General features: G+C 42.0%; 1 protein-coding gene across 6 annotated transcripts in view; it reads left to right on the forward strand.

Moving 5' to 3' along the window:
• ALK (ALK receptor tyrosine kinase) overlaps nucleotides 1-19,004 on the forward strand; it is a 574,134-nt gene that overhangs the window by 164,699 nt on the left and 390,431 nt on the right. The gene's annotated exons all lie outside the window — the stretch shown is intronic.

Consider the following 19,004-nt stretch of genomic DNA (forward strand, 5'->3'; position numbering starts at 1 on the left):
CTTGTCAAGATTTAAGATTTTTCCATCAAAGCTATTTAGAGAGAAAATAAATACTAAGCATTTGACATTATCATCAATAAAGCAATGTATATTTAAATAAAGAGATCTAGAAGTAGGAAAAGTAAAAAGTGTGTAAGTTTTCTTTTCTCGCTCTTTTGAATCAAAGATGGCTTCTTTGACCTTCTTGGGTATTTCTTAAATCTGCTTTTAATCAAACCTGACAACAGCAGCATATTTCATTCAGATTATAAATGACAAAAGAATCAGCAAACTGCACTTTGCCTTTTTAATCCTAAAAAAGTAGCAGAAAATCCCACCCCCTTCTACCTGTTGTGGGTACCTGCTTGAAAACTGCCCCTGCTAAAAGTCAGGGTGTCATTTAAGTGGCTGGAACCACAAATGGGAGAGGAAAGTAGGGACACATCCAAACAAATGTTGGGGGAAAGTTTCCTCTGCAACCTCCCTCTGTATTAGTCTCAGAAAGACATCTTTATTTCTTCTGTCTTCACCATGTACTATGCTTTCACATGTGCTTCCCGAACAGCATTCTTTATGCATCAGCTTTTAGTGCCTGTTCCTTCAACCTTACTCATGTTGAGTTATTGCATTGATTTAAGAGATTTATCATGGATCGGTGGAAAGACTGGACTGATGAAAGAAATGTCAGGATCAGGACCCCATTGTGCTAGACATTGTACAAACACATAAGATGATGAAGCTTATGTTCCTTGCATTTTGCCTTTAATTGGACTGTAAGAAACAATAGGAAGGAAGGGGGGAGAAGAGAAGGAAGAATAGCAGTAATGAAAGCAATTTAAGTAGCCTAGCTAAGTGCAATGCACAAAATAAAGTCCCTGCATCAGAGAGAGATGCCCAGAAAGCAGGATGCATTGGGTAAACCAGAAATGGGATGCTTTAGATGAAGGTGTTAAATATTTAAGTCTTCTCCTTTCACTTCTTATGGAAGTTCTGGCTGAATGGGACTTTAAGAAGGATTAGAATGAGAAGGTTGGTTGCTTGGTGAACTGCTTTGAGAGGAGGTTCCACACCAAAAGGGTAGTGGGGAGGAAGGCATGGAGACAGAAATGGAAGGTGTGATGAGGCTGGAATAGTTGGTGGAGTAGCGAGAGAATGAAGGAACCCAATAGGATAAGAAGTCCAAGATATAGAGAGGGCCTTGAAGCCATGGAAAGAGTTTAAACTCAGTGGGTGAAATCCTGGCCTTTTTAGGGTATGTCTACACTGCAATTAAAAACTCATGGCTGGCCAGTGCCAGCTGACTTGGGCTAATGGTCTGCTTAATTGCAGTGTAGACGTTTGGGCTTGGACTGCAGCCTGGGCTCTAGGACCCTGTGAGATGGGAGGGTCCCAGAGCTCGGGCTGCAACCCAAGCTCCACGGTCTATACCGCAGTTGAGCAGCCTCTTAGCCCAAGCCCCAGAAGACCAAGCCAGCTGGTGCAGGCCAGCCACAGGCGTCTAATTGCAATGTAGACATACCCATAGAAGTCAATAGGAGTTTCACCCTTGGGTGAAATCCTGGCCCTTGTGTCTTCAGTGTAGTTTTCAAGGGAGTACATTCGCTATCTATGAATGTGTTCTGGATCCTGCTTCTGTGATCATTAAGCTTTGAATAATTAGTAATTGGTCTTTGAAGGATTTGTTTTCATGCTGCTGTAAATATTTCAGAGTTGGACTGATGTTTAAAGTCCAACCCGTGCTAGACGGGTAATGAAGTCATTTGGCTGACATGGGGAGGGGACTAGAGTAGGAGCCTGTGCAGTCGATTGAGTCAGACTTGGATTTGTTTGGGGTTTTTAAACAAATAGACAAATTGAGGGTAGTCAATAATTCATTTTGTGGTGACTCAAGCCCTTGCAGAACCTCCTGAAAAGCCTTGCAGTTCCCAAATGACTGTAACTTCTTTTGCATATGAAGATGGATTTGAAAATTCTACACTCATAGCTTTCTATTTTACATCACTTTAATTACAGCTGCTTGGCACAGAGACATTTTGTGTGGTCTGTTTCAATCTGAAATAACTAAGCACAGTAATTCCAACCCCCACTGTTTGTTTCCTGCACAGCATACTTCCAATTATGCAAGTCCCATTTCATCTCCATTCATGAACTGTAATGAACAGAAGTAAATAAGCAGATAGCATAACCCAATTTTGAGTCATTTTAACTCATCCTTGTCACTTGACTATCAAGTCATGTCAAGTGAATTTCCTATTAATCAAGACAAATATCCAAGCCTGCTTCCATTATCCTCCCTTTATGTATAAAGATTAGTAGAAATTCACTGATAATATTTGACACTGAGAAGCAATATTCCCAGCTGTTACTTAGACTCAGTGTATGAATTTGGACAAACTTCTTGCAACTCTAGTATCCCCTTTTGAAAAATGTAGGTGATAGCATTTATATACATTTTTAAAACATGTTGAGATTCACAGAAGAAAGGTGCTAGTAATTAAGTGACATTAATTATTATTAAAACCACCTGAATGGTACACTCTTGCTACAGAAAACTAATGGATATTTGTAAATGAGGCACCTTTCAGTGTATGTATTGGGAATAACAGTGGTGCATTGCTTTGTATTTACAGTTATACAGCAAGCTTTTCACTAATAGTCCCCCACTGCAGTTAGTGGATCAATCATCCATGTCCAAGACAACACAATCACTTGTGAATCTACAAGCTTAGGCCCTGATCCTGCAAAGAGTTATATATATGCTTAATTTCTCCCAGGCAACTAGCTCCATTGAAGCCAATGGGATGTTCACATTCTTAAAGCTTACGTGTAAGTCTTTGCAGGTTCAGAGTCTTATTATATTTAAATTTCAGTAGGAGCCTGATTCAAAGTCCAGTAAAGACAATGGTAAAGACTTGCACTGACTTTGCTGGGCTCAGGATCAGGCCAATATGCACGTTAGTGACTAGGTAACCCGTTCTGGGCTACCACATTTTGTAATTCATGAAGAATAAGAAAATAAATGCCATAAAATATTCAGGAATACTGCATCACAGAAAGTATTCATTTATTTTGACAAGTATGATTAATTTTTAATTATTTATGATACTTCATAATATATTCTACCAGCAAAAGTTCAGCAATATATTTTGTAGTGAAATATTAGTAATAGATCTTGCGGCAGTGCTATCCCTGCTGTTAAATCTTTGCTAAGAAGGCAGATGAGACAACTAGATTTTTGGTTAAAATGACTGGGTTTACAGATCAGTGAAGTTCTACTGTATCTGTTTGTTATATCCCAAGTAAGACAAAGAGATTTCTCTCTCCATCAAAAAGTGGCCAAACCAGAACCTCTGTATCTGAATTCTGGATCCAGATCCAAGCTTCCTATGTCTGTGGGTGCCATTCAGACACAGCCCTGAAGTGTGTATGTGTGGGAGGGTTAATTGGGGAGAGGGGTTGGAACTGGGTCACCACATCAAGAGCTCCAGGAAACACTCTGCCTCAGGAATGTACAGTGCCTCCCAGAAAGGCACAATCCTTCTGTGTGCCATTGTTACCACCTCATAAGAAGATGCTGCATGTGATCTCCAGATGCAGAAGGGATCAAGGTTCTGCCTTTTTCCAACACCATTTGAGGAGAGGGAAGGTGTATATACTGGTGCACTTGCAGGGAGCAATAGCTGTTTGCTCAGAGTTCAAAGACTACCGTTATTTCTGGCCCATCAGTCAGATGTACAAGGAGAAAGCAAAGATTCCTTGCACTCCCAGTACCTCCCCTGTGCCTTTCCTCCTGCTCATCTACCTGTGGAAGAAGGAGCAACAGTTAGATTCAAACAGACAGAATGCAAATTAGATCCAAATTTGTATTTTTTTTTAATCTCCAGGTCTTCAGATTCAGATCTATAACAGGGTTAAGCCACAAACTCAGAGATCTGTCTTTTATATGATTAGATTTGGGGGAGACAACCCCATTTAGATGACAGAGTTTCATATCAAGGTTCTACTATATTGGAAAACAGAACAATATTTGAAAAAGTTCCTCCATGGAAATGCAATTACACTTCTATCAGAGGAAGACAAATGAGGGTAATACCCTAGCTTGAGGCTACCTTGAATTAGAGGTAAAATAAGAATTAAACACGCACACATTTTATTAGTTGAGTGATCTTCTTTGTCATTGTGGAAATCTGGTAGGTGACAAATCTGAGGAATTGTCACAGATTGAAGCGTCACTAGAGGAGGTTTTGGAATTAATTGATAAACTTAACAGTAACAAGTCACCAGGACCAGATGGCATTCACCCAAGAGTTCTGAAAGAACCCAAATATGAAATTGCTGAACTATTAACTATGGTTTGTAACCTGTCCTTTAAATCGGCTTCTGTACCCAATGACTGGAAGATAGCTAATGTAACACCAATGTTTAAAAAGGGCTCTCGAGGTGATCCCGGCAATTACAGACAGGTAAGTCTAACGTCAGTACTGGGCAAATTAGTTGGAAATAATAGTAAAGAATAAAATTGTCAGACACATTAAAACATAAATTGTTGGGCAAAAGTCAACATGGTTTCTGTAAAAGGAAATCATGTCTTATTAATCTATTAGAGTTCTTTTGAAGGGGTCAACAAACATGTGGACAAAGGATCCAGTGGGCATAGTGTACTTAGATTTCTAGAAAGCCTTTGACAAGGTCCCTCACCAAAGGCTCTCACATAAATTAAGTTGTCATGGGATAAGAGGGAAGGTCCTTTCATGGATTGAGAACTGGTTAAAAGACAGGGAACAAAGGGTAGGAATAAATGGTAAATTTTCAGAATGGAGAGGGGTAACTAGTGGTGTTCCCCAAGGGTCAGTCCTAGGACCAATCCTATTCAACTTATTCATAAATGATCTGGAGAAAGGGGTAAACAGTGAGGTGGCAAAGTCTGCAGACAATACTAAACTGCTTAAGATCATTAAGACCAAAGAAGACTGTGAAGGACTTCAAAAAGATCTCACAAAACTAAGTGATTGGGCAACAAAATGGCAAATGAAATTTAATCTGGATAAATGTAAAGTAATGCACATTGGAAAAAATAACCCCAACTATATGTACAATATGGTTTAGCTACAACTAATCAGGAAAGAGATCTTGGAGTCATCGTGGATAGTTTTCTGAAGACGTCCATACAGTGTGCTGCAGCAGTCAAAAAAGCAAACAGGATGTTAGGAATAATTTAAAAAGGGATAGAGAGTCATAGAATATCAAGGTTGGAAGGGAGGTCATCTAGTCCAACCTGCTGCTCAAAGCAGGACCAATCCCCAGACAGATTTTTGCCCCAGATCCCTATAATGTCCCCCTCAAGGATTGAACTCACAATGCTGGGTTTAGCAGGCCACGGAGAATCTTATTGCCCTTATATAAATCCATGGTACGCCTACATCTTGAATACTGCGTACAGATGTGGTCTCCTCATATCAAAAAAGATATACTGGCATTAGAAAAGGTTGAGAGAAGGGCAACTAAAATGATTACGGGGTTGGAACGGGTCCCATATGAGGAGAGATTAAAGAGGCTAGGACTTTTCAGCTTGGAAAAGAGGAGACTAAGGGCTGGTCTACACTACGGGGGGAAATCGATCTAAGATACGTAACTTCAGCTATGTGAATAACGTAGCTGAAGTCGAAGTATCTTAGATCGAATTACCTACCGTCCTCACGGCGCGGAATCGACGTCCGCGGCTCCCCATGTTGACTCCGCTACCGTCGTTCGGGTTGGTGGTATTCCGGAGTTGACAGGAGCTCATTCGGGGATCAATATATCGCGCCTAGATGAGACGCGATATATCGATCCCCAAGAAATCGATTGCTACCCGCCGATACGGCGGGTAGTGAAGACGTAGCCAAAGGGAGGATATGATAGAGGTATATAAAATCATGAGTGGTGTGGAGAAAGTGAATAAGGAAAAGTTATTTACTTGGTCCCATAATACAAGAACTAGGGGCCACCAAATGAAATTAATGGGCAACAGGTTTAAAACAAATAAAAGGAAGTTCTTCTTCACACAGCGCATAGTCAACCTGTGGAACTTCTTGCCTGAGGAGGTTGTGAAGGTTAAGAATATAACAGGGTTTAAAAGAGAACTAGATAAATTCATGGAGGCTAAGTCCATTAATGGCTATTAGCCAGGATGGGTAAGGAATGGTATCCCTAGCCTCTGTTTGTCAGAGGGAGGAGATGGATGGCAGGAGAGAAATCACTTGATCATTGCCTGTTAGGTTCATTCCCTCTGGGGCACCTGACATTGGCCACTGTCGGTAGACAGATACTGGGCTGGATGGACCTTTGGTCTGACCCAGTATGGCCATTCTTATGTTCCTATGTAAAAAAAGGAGAGCAAAGGACATAGAAGGTGTGGAATGAGACCCAGGCACTGAGAATATTAGCAATCAAAGATAATGAACTACTGGAGTATAAATGGCTACTGCCTTTAATTTATTGTCCCTAGGACAGATAAAAATGAGGAAGATGATATAAGATGATAAAGTGATAATCTGGAACAAAATATTAGATATTAACCAAATGGGATGGTATATATCAAACCATGTGCTAGCAAGAAATTATCTTTTTGGCCCTTTTCAGGGTTTTTAAGTACAACATTTTTTCCCAGTGTAAATACAATCAGAAATATCAGCACATTCATCAATGGGGAAAAAATACAGGATGAATACCCAGGAACCAGGTAGACTCGTGCCAGATAGATAAATGAGGAAGAGATATTCATGTGTGAAATAACAGTTGACTTTGGTCCATAAGACCTGCTTTGAGATGGGTCTTGAACTGACAGAAATGGACTGAGTTGTCTTTTTAGTGCTGAAAAAGCATTTTTCATTTTTGATAACCAAAATTAAATTAAATATTTTATTTGTAAATGCAATATAATTGATTTATGTCAAAAATAGAAAAACTTTGACAGAATCAAAATTTTGGGATTTTATTGAAAAGCCATTCTTCGTCAGAGAAAGGTTTTGCTTTAAAAACAAAACGAAAGACCTTTTACTTCTGAGTGCATATTGCACCACCCTTCCTAACTGAAGGGAAAAACAAAAGTCGCCTTGTTTGTCGGGACTTAATCCAGATGGTCAAACAGTTTAAAAATGGTTTAGGAACATTTTTGTGAATAAGTGTCACATTTGATCTGTGAGGTCAGTGTTAGTTATTTGTAAACATTAGGATGGCATCAGATATTCATGAAAGTATATGCAAATCCTCCTAATCTTTTAACAAATTTGAGCCCAAATGGTGATCCAGCCAGGAGTGAATTTTTCACTATTAAGTATTCTCCTACTTAAAGATTGTCATTCAATCAGGGAGTCGAAATATTATCGTATGACTTAACTAGATCAACCACACACCACAAATAGTGAATGGATGAGGCAAACTGTTTGCAAACAGCCCATAGTTTGAAAATTATTCATCCATACTATTGCAAAGAAAAGATTATTCACAGGGTTGATGCACAAGCTCCTTATAAACAGAAGAAGTTAGATTTTTATAATGCATATTGCTTGTAATGAATAGCTCTACCAGCTCTACATCAGATCAGATTTTGTTTGGAGACTGAACATGACAGAATATACATATCAAATACGATCACACAGCCCCATAGGAACATATACAATATTAAAATACTAAAATGCATCTGATTTTGAAAACACAAACTCCTGATGCCAAAAACCCAAAGTGCCATGAAGAAAAGATGCCACTTTTCATAATGGTCAGATCCCAGCTCATGCTCCCTCTTCACAGACAAAATGCACTGGATATTCTTGGCATTCTGCAGCCTACCCTCCTAGTTAGTGATACTCTTGTGCTTTGTTATTGCAACATTATTTCACTTTAATGAGCCTGCTCTAAAGAGACTAAATTATTATCTCATTGTAGGGCTATGTGTTTATTTCTAATTGTAAGTATTATATAATAGTTATATATATTTATACTGAATATGAATGGGTGTGTGGGTTTGTTGGCTTGGAAATCTTATTTGTTTGCTCATTTGTTCTTTAATTCAGTTAAGGTTTACCAGGAATTCATCTGAAATGAAGCATCTTCTACTCCCAAAACTGAAAGAGAAAAATTACAGGATATATTAATTTCTGATGCACAGTAAAATTAATGTTTTGCTCATTACCTGTGACTACACAATAATTTACAAAGTAGCTATGGAAATTACTTAGCAGATTTGAATTGATGGAAATAGTACTTGACCACTGCTGGACTTGGCATTGTTGTGGGCAGTCTCAGAAGAGAATGGGTATGAAAAATGAACTCCTCTCTCTCTCTCTCTCATATATCTAGAGGTGGACCCTTATGGCCAAGGTTGAGAGAGACATTAGAGGGGCAACATAGAGCAAGCTTGCCTTACTGCAGTCTGTGCTTTCTTTTTTCTAAATAGAGATTATGGGCTCTATCTCACACCACTGAAGCTAATGAGATTTTAGCGATTGGCTTCAGTGGTGTAGGATAGGTGCCCCTCATTCTGCAGAGCTATCAAATCAGTCCCTTTTAAACAACACTCCATTTACACACATGCACACTTTTTCTTTACATAATACACTATTTATAAGCAAAGAGAACACCCACACATTACATAAGGAAGCAGAACTCTGAGTAAATGAATTAATGATCATTGAATTATTAGCAATTGCTTTACTACTATTCCAAGTACTTATTTTAGATTGTTTTGCTGTACTGACACCAGCTACTACGTATCATAAGTGTCAACAAAATGTAACATTTAATTAAGTACATAATTAAATATGACAAAGCGGAGTGTAGAGCTTGCATCTCCTATGCCTTAACTGTAAAATCATGAGGGGTTTAACACCTAGAACTTCTGTGACCATGGAGTATTTTGCGTCATGTTGCTCCCTTGATGGTCTTAGCATACACACAATATCAAAGGGGATTTTCACCAGCCCTATTTTTTTGAGTCTATTAAAAGCATTAGTAAATTGACAAGGGAGGCTGGATTAGAATCTATTCATTATTGCTTTTAATGTCAAGTGAAAACAGATTCTCTTTTCTATTGTATTATACCAAGTACATTTAAACGTTCATTCAGGCATAAGCATAAGGGTAAGACAGAGTCCCAGAACTCCAAAAGGTAAGATGCATGTGATAGCAGGCCAGATTCCCAGCTAAGATGGACCTTGACCAGCTAAATTCAGGCAAAGGCTGTTAACCTTCATCTACAGTAGGGAAAAAGTTGTGATTAGGTCAGTGTGTGTTAGCTAACCTCAATTTAACGTCTTTCTCTAATCTAAAGAAGCCCACCTGGGTAAAGGAAGACGGTGCATTTGACTTATTCTGAATGTTTCTACATATGGTATCATACCAGATGCTTTCTGTGCAAATTATTGCTCTTTCCATTAATGCATCCATAAAGCAAAAGCCAATATAGATGCTTCATAATATATCTTTCCAATTAGAGTTTACATACTTCAGTGCCTCTGGGAAGCAGTGCATCACCAAAAATATTACCCAAGACCTCATGTATATGCCTTTTGAGGTTAAATCTTCCTTGGGGAAATTGTTAATGTGATTTTAGCTGATATCACCAATTACTTAAAATATATGAAACAGGCAGGGGGTGGTGAACCACCAAAGTAGTTATTTGGTGCTAGATTTTTTTCCCTTAAATATATATATTCATTTTACACTGTAGACCAATTATGTTTGTTTTAATCCAGTTAAAGTGACTAATGAAGGCTGCAATGTAAAGGCAAGATGCTGAGGTTAGTGTAATTGAGACATCTGTATTCTGTCTTTAGATGTCTTTTTATATTTTTCTTAATACCGTGAGATACATCCACTGCGTCACTAAGCCATTTCCATAGGTACAAGAATAATTACATTGTAAGTTATGATTTATGAACTATTCCTAAAGTTCGGTCTCATTTTGTTGTATAAAATGCTAGTTGAATGGAGAATATATAGGCATCGGGCCAACTCCTATTTACTTTATTCATGTGAGTAATCCCGTCCTTTAAATTGATTTGTAATTAATGGACCAAATTCATCCAGAATGCTAACTCCACTGAAATCAATCAAGGAAACTGGCTTCACATGAGCAGGATTTGGCCCATCAGATGAGGCTGTTTTTCTTATTTATTTTGAGAGTAACTGTGATAGAATAAGATCCACTGACCAACTTTTTCCCCAACAGCAGCCATCTTTACATGTATCAGTGCTTCAGCTACTTTCCAAGGGTTCCAGTCTCCTTTTGGTACATCCAAAGTGGATTAAGGGTAGTGCCTTGGGGGTCTTGGATCCAGGCTGGGCATCTAGGAAGGGGATCTTGTCCTTCCATGTAGTGACACAAATGTTGCAATGTCCTGTTACTGATCATGGATATTTAAAGGTTTACTCCATCCCTAAGCTGGGCCATGTTGCCCTTTATTTAGCATATTGTGTTAGGCACCCAGCTCTCCATAAGGAACTCAAAACCCCTTTGGCCTCTAAGTTTAGCCCTATTCCCTACCCAACAGCTGCCCTGTCTAGAGATGCTCCCTTCTTTGGTCTCTCTCTCTCACCTTCCTTATTGGACAGGGCCAATTAGAGGTGGGCCAGGAACCATCAAGGAAAACTATTGTAAACTACTACAGAACAAGACATCAACTCATCTTTCCTTATAGCATGGGGAGTTGAGCAGTTCTAGATCTCTTCCCATCACTGTGTATTTGTAGGTCTTCTGTGGGGTTTCTCACAGGCCATGGTACACCAAACTTTGTTCTGGAATGCCAACCACTGCCTAGAAAAGAGGTAATTATTTGATCAATATCCAATCCAGCCCACACATGCTCAAAAAAACAAAATACTGGGACCTTATTCTTATGCTGATCAGTGCAAAGTCTGCAGCCATTAAGATCTTTACCACTATCTTATTGCAAATGAGTGACTCAGCCTGGTTTTCCTCATGGAAACGTAGGTCAATTGACATCATAGACCTGGTGTTGACTCATCTTGTCCTCAAGGCTCCTCTCTGAACCACAGACACAGAGAATAAATCCTGAGGCTAAGTTACCATTCTGTCCCCTTTCTGGCTGAAATAAAGGAAAGACTTGAAACAAAATCCTTTGATATGTTAATCCAGAAACAGCCATTTTTTCTGATTTACAAACATTCAGGCATCAAAGGAAGGATGAGCGAGCCAAGAACCCATGAACTCAAACTGTACCCAAAATGACCTTTTCTCTTGTGATTTCCAAAAAGTTCAGTTACCTTTTTGTTCTCATCATTTCACAAGATCTTTATTCTGTGAAAAGCTGTTCTCTTAGGATCTTTGGCTCAACCACAAGCAAGACAGCTAGCCCAACTTTGCAGACTCAGAGGTATCTGAATGGACCCTCTGGAACCTTTGGTATTTGCCATTAGTTGTGATCAAGTGCTGGACAAGCAGCTACAATAACTTCCTTTGTATGGTTCTTGTAGCACTGGTCAACTTGCTTTCATTGTCCTTCCAGCATGCAAGTGGAAAAGTCAGGAAAATGAAGGGAAGCATTTTGCTATATACCACAGATTCCAATTTCTTGAGATTTGGAGCCTTGCAAGGTGTGTTAACAGTAGAATGGAGGTCAGTTCGCAAATCCTTTTCATGTGTGTCACAGTAATTTCATTTATCAAAGAGATGGGCCCAAGATGACCTGGAATTCTAATTTGGATCTTAAACACCCCAAAGTTCAAGGATGTTCCAAGTTGAGATTTTTGGTTCAGCTCATTGTAAAGATAATTGGCCTCATTTTAAAAAATCGGATTCAGATCCAATTCTAGGTTTGAGTGTCACTCAAAGTTGAGCTGTGAATGGAACTGGGGTTTTGTTTCTGACTCCTCCCTGAGAGGTGATAGCTTTTGATACTGCAAGGTATGGATAGGTCAGGCTTTTCCCAAACAAATTCATGTGCTGCCTTAAGGTCATTGCATCACAGATGGAAGTTGCTATGACATACACAATTTGGAATTTTCCATACTGAACTCGGTACATTTGGGAACAACAGACCATGTTGTCAGACTCTGGTATCTAACTACAAAATAAAACAGAAGCCCTTCAACCCTGAAGACACTGTTCCATTTTTCAGATGGATAGACAGACACGCATCCTCCTAAACTAAGCTCAAAGCTTCCAAAGAGGTGATAATTTAGATAATGTATTCCTCTTCAATTTATTCTGTGACAAACTAATGATTAAAGGAAAGAGTCTAGGAACAAATACAATGAGATACCGTATGTCTTTATTTAGAAACCATAGATTCTATTAAATGTATTGATTTTCTCCTTTGGCTTGTGTAGTAAAAGGAGTATCTATTAAACAAGGGCAGATCCTATTAAATACTGCTTAGTACAGGTGCATGATAAATGAGGCTGTTTACTAATCAATGGCAGCATCTGAATGAATAATACTTGGCACTCTTCATATCAAGGTTTTTTTTATGAACACTTATTTATTAAGCATCATAATACTGCTTTGAGATAGGTAGGTCTTATCCCCCACTTTACAGCTAGGTAAACTGAGGTACAGATTAAGCAATCCCATAGTGAGTCATTGATAGAAATGGGAATAGACTCCAGAATGCCTGGCTCCCTGTCATCTGCTTGAACCACATCCTACTCATTAAGATGTACAGTACTTTAAAATTCTGAGGCAACGTGAGACCAAAGAATGTGAGCCACAATTACACTTTGGCTTAGAGTTTGAAAATGCATCCTGCAACTAGCATTTCTTTTGCAGGCGGGGAGTAGGACAAAGTTGCTTTTTCCTGCCAACAAGCTCAAGCAATTTCTGTTTCGATATCAAGTTGAGATGAGTCTGACTCACTGTGGAATTTGAATCTGGACTTCCTCAGAGTTCAGGATTGTTCAAATCCAGGATTGTAGTTCAAGTTTATCTCTAGGATCAAAGAAGATTCAGGAATAAGAAATACATTGGAGGTATTTATTTACCTTAAACACTGGAGGGTTGAGATGTGTGGCTATGTGTGTGTATAATTGGATTTGGATTACTGGCAAATTTCTAACGTAGTCCTTAGTGTCACAAAGATTGAGCTCTAGAGGGTAAGGGAAGGGAGATCAATTTGCTTCCCAGCTCTGCCACGGACTCCAGGTATGTCTTCAGTGAAGAGTTAACTCAGGGTATGTCTACACTACAGGATTATTCCGATTTTACATAAACTGGTTTTGTAAAACAGATTGTATAAAGTCGAGTGCACGCGGCCACACTAAGTACATTAATTCAGCGGTGTGCATCCATGATCCGAGGCTAGCGTCGATTTCTGGAGCGTTGCACTGTGGGTAGCTATCCCGTAGCTATCCCATAGTTCCCGCAGTCTCCCCCGCCCATTGGAATTCTGGGTTGAGACCCCAATGCATGATGGTGCAAAAACAGTGTTAGGGTGTTTCTGGGTAAATGTCGTCACTCATTCCTTCCTCCGTGAAAGCAATGGCAGACAATCATTTCGCGCCCTGGATTGCCCTGGCAGACGCCATAGCATGGCAACCATGGAGCCTGTTTTGCCTTTTGTCACTGTCACCATACGTGTACTGGATGCCGCTGACGGAGGCGGTACTGCAGTGCTACAGAGCAGCATTCATTTGCCTTTGCAAGATAGCAGAGACGGTTATCAGTCATTCTGTACCGTCTGCTGCTGTCATGGGTGCTCCTGGCTGAGGTTGGCCGGGGGCGCAAAGACAAAAATGGAAATGACTCTCCGGGTCATTCCCTCCTTTATGTTGTATCTAAAAATAGTCAGTCCTGCCTAGAATATGGGGCAAGTGTGCTAGAGAACCAGTGTACCAGAGAGCACATCCGCTCCGTGTCAGATCCCGCAGAAATGATGAGCTGCATGCCATTCTAGGGGGTGCCCCTGCAACAACCCCACCCGTTGCTTCCCTGCTCCCCCAACCCTCCTGAGCTACTGTTGCAGTGTCCCCCCATTTCTGTGATGAAGTAATAAAGAATGCAGGAATAAGAAACACTGACTTGTTAGTGAGATAAAATGAGGGGGAGGCAGCCTCCAGCTGCTATGATAGTCCAGGCAGTACAGAATCTTTTCTTTAGATATGAAGGGTGGGGGGGGGTCTGATGGAGCTCAGCCCCCAGTTGCTATGATGAAGATGGTTACCAGCCGTTCTGTACCATCTACTGGGAATGACCGGGAGTCATTCCTATTTTTACCCAGGCGCCCCCAGCCGACCTCACCTGAGGCCAGCCAGGAGCACTCACGGGCTGATGATGACGATGGATAGCAGTCATATTGTACCATCTGCCACCGGGGAGTGGAGGGGAGAGGATGCTGCTGTTCACTGCCGCAGCATCGCGTCTACCAGCAGCATTCAGTAGACATAGGGTGACATTGAAAAAAGTCAAGAAACAATTTTTTTCCCTTTTCTTTCAGGGGGGGGGAAAGGGGGGTAAATTGACAAGCTATACCCTGAACCACCCCGGACAATGTGTTTGACCCTACAGGCATTGGGAGCTCGGCCAAGAATGCAAATGCTTTTCGGAGACTGTGGGGACTGTGGGATAGCTGAAGTCCTCAGTACCCCCTCTCTCCCTCCATGAGTGTCCATTTGATTCTTTGGCTTTCCGTTACGCTTCTCACGCAGCACTGTGCTGAGTCCCTGCTGTGGCCTCTGTCTGGAGATTTTTTCAAATGCTTTGGCATTTCGTCGTCTGTAACGGAGCTGTGATAGAACAGATTTGCCTCCCCATACAGCGATCAGATCCAGTATCTCCCGTACGGTCCATGCTGGAGCTCTTTTTGGATTTGGGGCTGCATCGCCACCCGTGCTGATTGGAGCTCCACGCTGGGCAAACAGGAAATGAAATTCAAAAGTTCGCGGGGCTTTTCCTGTCTACCTGTGCATCTCAGTGTATCTGAGTTCAGATTGCTGTCCAGAGCGGTCACAATGGTGCACTGTGGGATACCGCCTGGAGGCCAATACCGTCGATTTGCAGCCATACTAACCCTAATCCGATATGGTAATACCGATTTCAGTGCTACTCCTCTCGTCAGGGAGGAGTACAGAAACCGGTTTAAAGAGCCCTTTATATCGATATAAAGGGCCTCGTGTGGACGGGTGCAGCGTTAAATCGGTTTAACGCTGCTAAAATCGGTTTAAACTTGTAGTGTAGACCAGGCCTCAGGTGATCAGTGCCTGGTGTGTATAAGCATCCACACTCAAGTTAGTGGGTCCTTACTGGTGCCACTGTGTGTGCCACTAGGACTTCTCGGGGCATTACATCTAGTGGAGGTGTCTAGAAAGAGAACATATCCCAAGTGTTCAGTTAATTGAAACAAATGCTCAATATGGCGAGAATGATTTGATGAGACAGGGACTGGCAAAAACAAATTAACTTGCTGTGTAATTGATATGTCATTTTTATCACGGTAGCCAAATTTTTTTTGGGCTGAGTTATTGAACACTCCTTTATAACCAGAAGAATCTCATTAGTTACAGTACAAACTTTGGAAAGAGCAGTGGACAACAAATCACTCCTTTTCCACTTTCCAGTGAAAATGACCAAATCTTCATTTTCCTTTACTTTTCCAAAAAAGCACCATCTCCTTTTATTTTCCCCTCTGTGGCACTGAACTCTAACAGGCACCATCCCCTCTATCCTTTAAGAGCAGCCATGTTGAGCACACTGGCTGAACCAAAGTGGTCGGCAGGAAGTCATTCTGCTAATCACACTGAAGTAACCTATCCCCTCCAAAATGGGCCTGTTTGTTAGCTTAGTTCAGTGATTACCAGTTTTTTGAGGGGACAGCTGCTTCAAGTCATCAGACTAAGGAGGACTAGGTTATACCTTTCAGGTAGATAGTATGGTGGGATACCATGGAGGGGCACTGCTCCACTGTGTGCCTGCCTTCACTGGGTTAATAACAAGAGTGGCTCTTGCTTCATCTTTCTGTTGGGTGTGTCAGGCGCTTCCCACTCCACAAAGCAGAGCCAGCTCAGCTGGCTGGTGTGGAGGAGTTGTCATGATACCATGGCCTCTCCTCTCTCCAGTTTGGGAAGATTAACTCTACTGTCCGTGTAAGCATGAATCAGCCCTTTGTGGGGTGGCTGGGGCAGCAAAAACACTGGACTATGTATCGTGCCTGCAAAGAGACTTATTGGGTGTTAGCCTCTTATCGTCTCTGACTCTCTCGTGCAACTACAGTGGGCCAGACATAATATGGGCCAAAGGCTTCAGTTGTCCACTACCTCCCATTTAGATGTGCTCACTCCTACCACAGTAAAACGTGGGCTGCCCAAATCCCAGTCTCCTAGCTCAAGCATTATAGAGATTCAGAGAGTGTCCAGGTAAATAGGAGGCAGGCATGGCAGAGCACCTGTTATTGACTAGGTCTGGCCAAATGCTTGACTACACTAGTGGGTCGATATCCAAAATAGCCAAGTGTAGTCAGTTTATTGAAGACAAAGGAGTGCATCATGAAAAGGAGATACACATACCACTTTTTCAGGGAAGCAATCTCACAATATTCACCTTACATCAGGGGTCTCAAACATGCGGCCTGGGAGGTTATTTTCTGTGGCCCACTAGGTCCTTGCAGCCCCCTCCCGCCCTCCTCCAGCATTTACTTAAAGCGGCTCTGGCCCGACACGCACCGGGGGCGTGTCCCTTCCCTGGACATCCTGCCCCCGCGCCACTCCAGGAAGCGGACAGAACCTACAGGAGATGCTGGGGACGGTGCATGAAGCAACAGCAACACACACCCCATGTCCCTGCTCCCCCATGTTCCAGCCACCTCCTGGAGCGGCGCAGGGGCAGGGCAGGCAGGCAGGTAGGGAGCCTGCCCTGCCCCTGGTGCGTGCCAGGCCAAAGCCCACCCACCAACCCCTCCTGCAGTCAAACCCTCTGCCCCGACCCCCTGCCACACCCCTTCTGCACCCCAACCCACTGCCCTGAGCCCCCTGCTGTGCCCCACACCCCTCCTGCACCCCAACCGCCTTCCCTGAGCCACCTGCCACACCCTTCCTGCGCCCTGATCCCCTGCCCTGACCCCCTGCCGCACCCCACACCCCAACTCACTGCCCTGAGCCCCCTGCCGCATCCCAATCCCCTGCCCTGACCCCCTGCCGCACCTCTCATCCCTCCTGCATCCCACACCCCAGCTCCCTGCCCTGAGCCCCTGACACTCCCCACACACCTTCTGCACCCCCTGGGGGCAGGGAGGGGATGGAGTTGGGGTGGGGATTTTGGGAAAGGGGTGGGAAGAGGCAGGGCAGGGACGGGGCTTCATGGAAGGGGTGGAGTGGGGGTGGGGCCAAGGGCAGTGTGGGGGGGTGTCAGTAATGCGGCCCTCGGGCCAATGTACTAGTCCTCATGTGGCCCTTGTGGTCATTTGAGTTTGAGACCCTTGCCTTACATAGTCTTGAGTGCACACTTTTGAAGCAGACCACCTGTGTTTATTTATCCTGTAGTTATTTACAAACTAAAAGCTTTCTATGTGTCAGCCAAGATTCAACCTGCCAGTTTGTAATAATTTATTTTCTTGTACCTTCCTTATCTTTGTTTTCAATACCACATTCCATGTATCAGGGAGCCTTGGAGGTACCTCCTAGCTGTACCAGGACATGCGTTCAAACACTTTATTTCTGACACGTTTTTATTTGTCTGTTCCAACGAACAAAGCACAATCCACAGTTATACTTCTTACGTTAACTACCCAACCTTCATATATGATTTGTATACAATATTAATGTTGTGCATGTAATATATAATAGTGTGATGTGCCATACGCATTACAAATATATGCTGTATATTGGCTAATGCTGTTCAACAGGCACTCCTCATTGACAGTGAGCTGCAAAGGGGTGGGGTGGGGGGAGAGGCGGAACAACATTTCTTTGCTTCTTTAAGATGTAGGAAGGTGGCCTGAAAGGCTGCTTGCTTCTTATGTTCATGACATACAAACGGAAGTTAGACAAACATAAAATACTCTTGATGGAAGGTTGCAACGTAACAATACTTTTTTTTCCTTAGAATTCAGAATGAGAACACACAGTACCCCAAAACTGAGAGAGACAAAACTGTCTGCTCTCTAAAATGGAGAGAGACAACTCACCCCACCTTACTCTGAGCTGCCTGCCCACAATCACACTCTTCCCTACCAAGCCCCCTGCCTGCAAGCAGGACCAGGGAAATCCCTGAGAATGTAAAGAGATCACATTTTTAATATTTTTCAATACACCACAGTTATATTTGAAATTCAGGTCTTGTCTAAACATTTTTCCCTGGGAGAGGATTGTGTGTGTGACTGGAGACCTAGCAGGTCTATGACATCCTAGATACCAAGCAAGTAATTGGAAGTAATTACCAAGAGTCATTGAAAAGGGAAATATTTTTTTGTCCAGACTGTCTAAAAGTCTGGTTTGTTTTTTGTTAATAACTATTCAACTTAAATGCCAGACAAAGAGTTGGGGGGGAAGTTTTCTCAATTAAAGATTAAAATATCAATATCCCTTCCCTGGACACCCGAAAGAGTTCTTAGTCCACTTGTCTGATCCTCTGAGTGACGTCAACAAAACAGGGAAGTTGAGAAATTTCTTCCTGAAAGTAAAAACAAAAAAACAAACAAACAAACAAACAAAAAAAACAGGCCTTGGATTTTTGTGATGTAAAAACAAAAAAGGGCCCAAATCTATTTTTTTTCCCATTTCATCTTCAGATAGGCCCTATTTAAGCATGTCTTTAAACTTGAAGCATGCGAGTAGGCCCACTGAATTTGGTGGGACCATTTTCAATGTTAATCATTAAGAATGTGCTTTAGAGTTTTGCTGGTTTGGAGCAGAGTGCTCAGCAGCTTTGATGGTTAAGCCCTTAGAGCACATTTCATCTGTTCATTTGTGTCTCTTTAGCTGCTGAGATCTGCAATTTGAACGCTATCCTTCTCTGGACACTGTTCCTGGAGGCTAGTGACTTGTTCCCAGCCGTCAGACAGGATTAAGTTTCTCTGCTTGAAAAGGGACAAAGGACCCCA

This window comes from Mauremys reevesii, linkage group 3 (genome assembly GCF_016161935.1).
Source record: "Mauremys reevesii isolate NIE-2019 linkage group 3, ASM1616193v1, whole genome shotgun sequence".
Classification (NCBI taxonomy): Eukaryota; Metazoa; Chordata; order Testudines; family Geoemydidae; genus Mauremys; species Mauremys reevesii.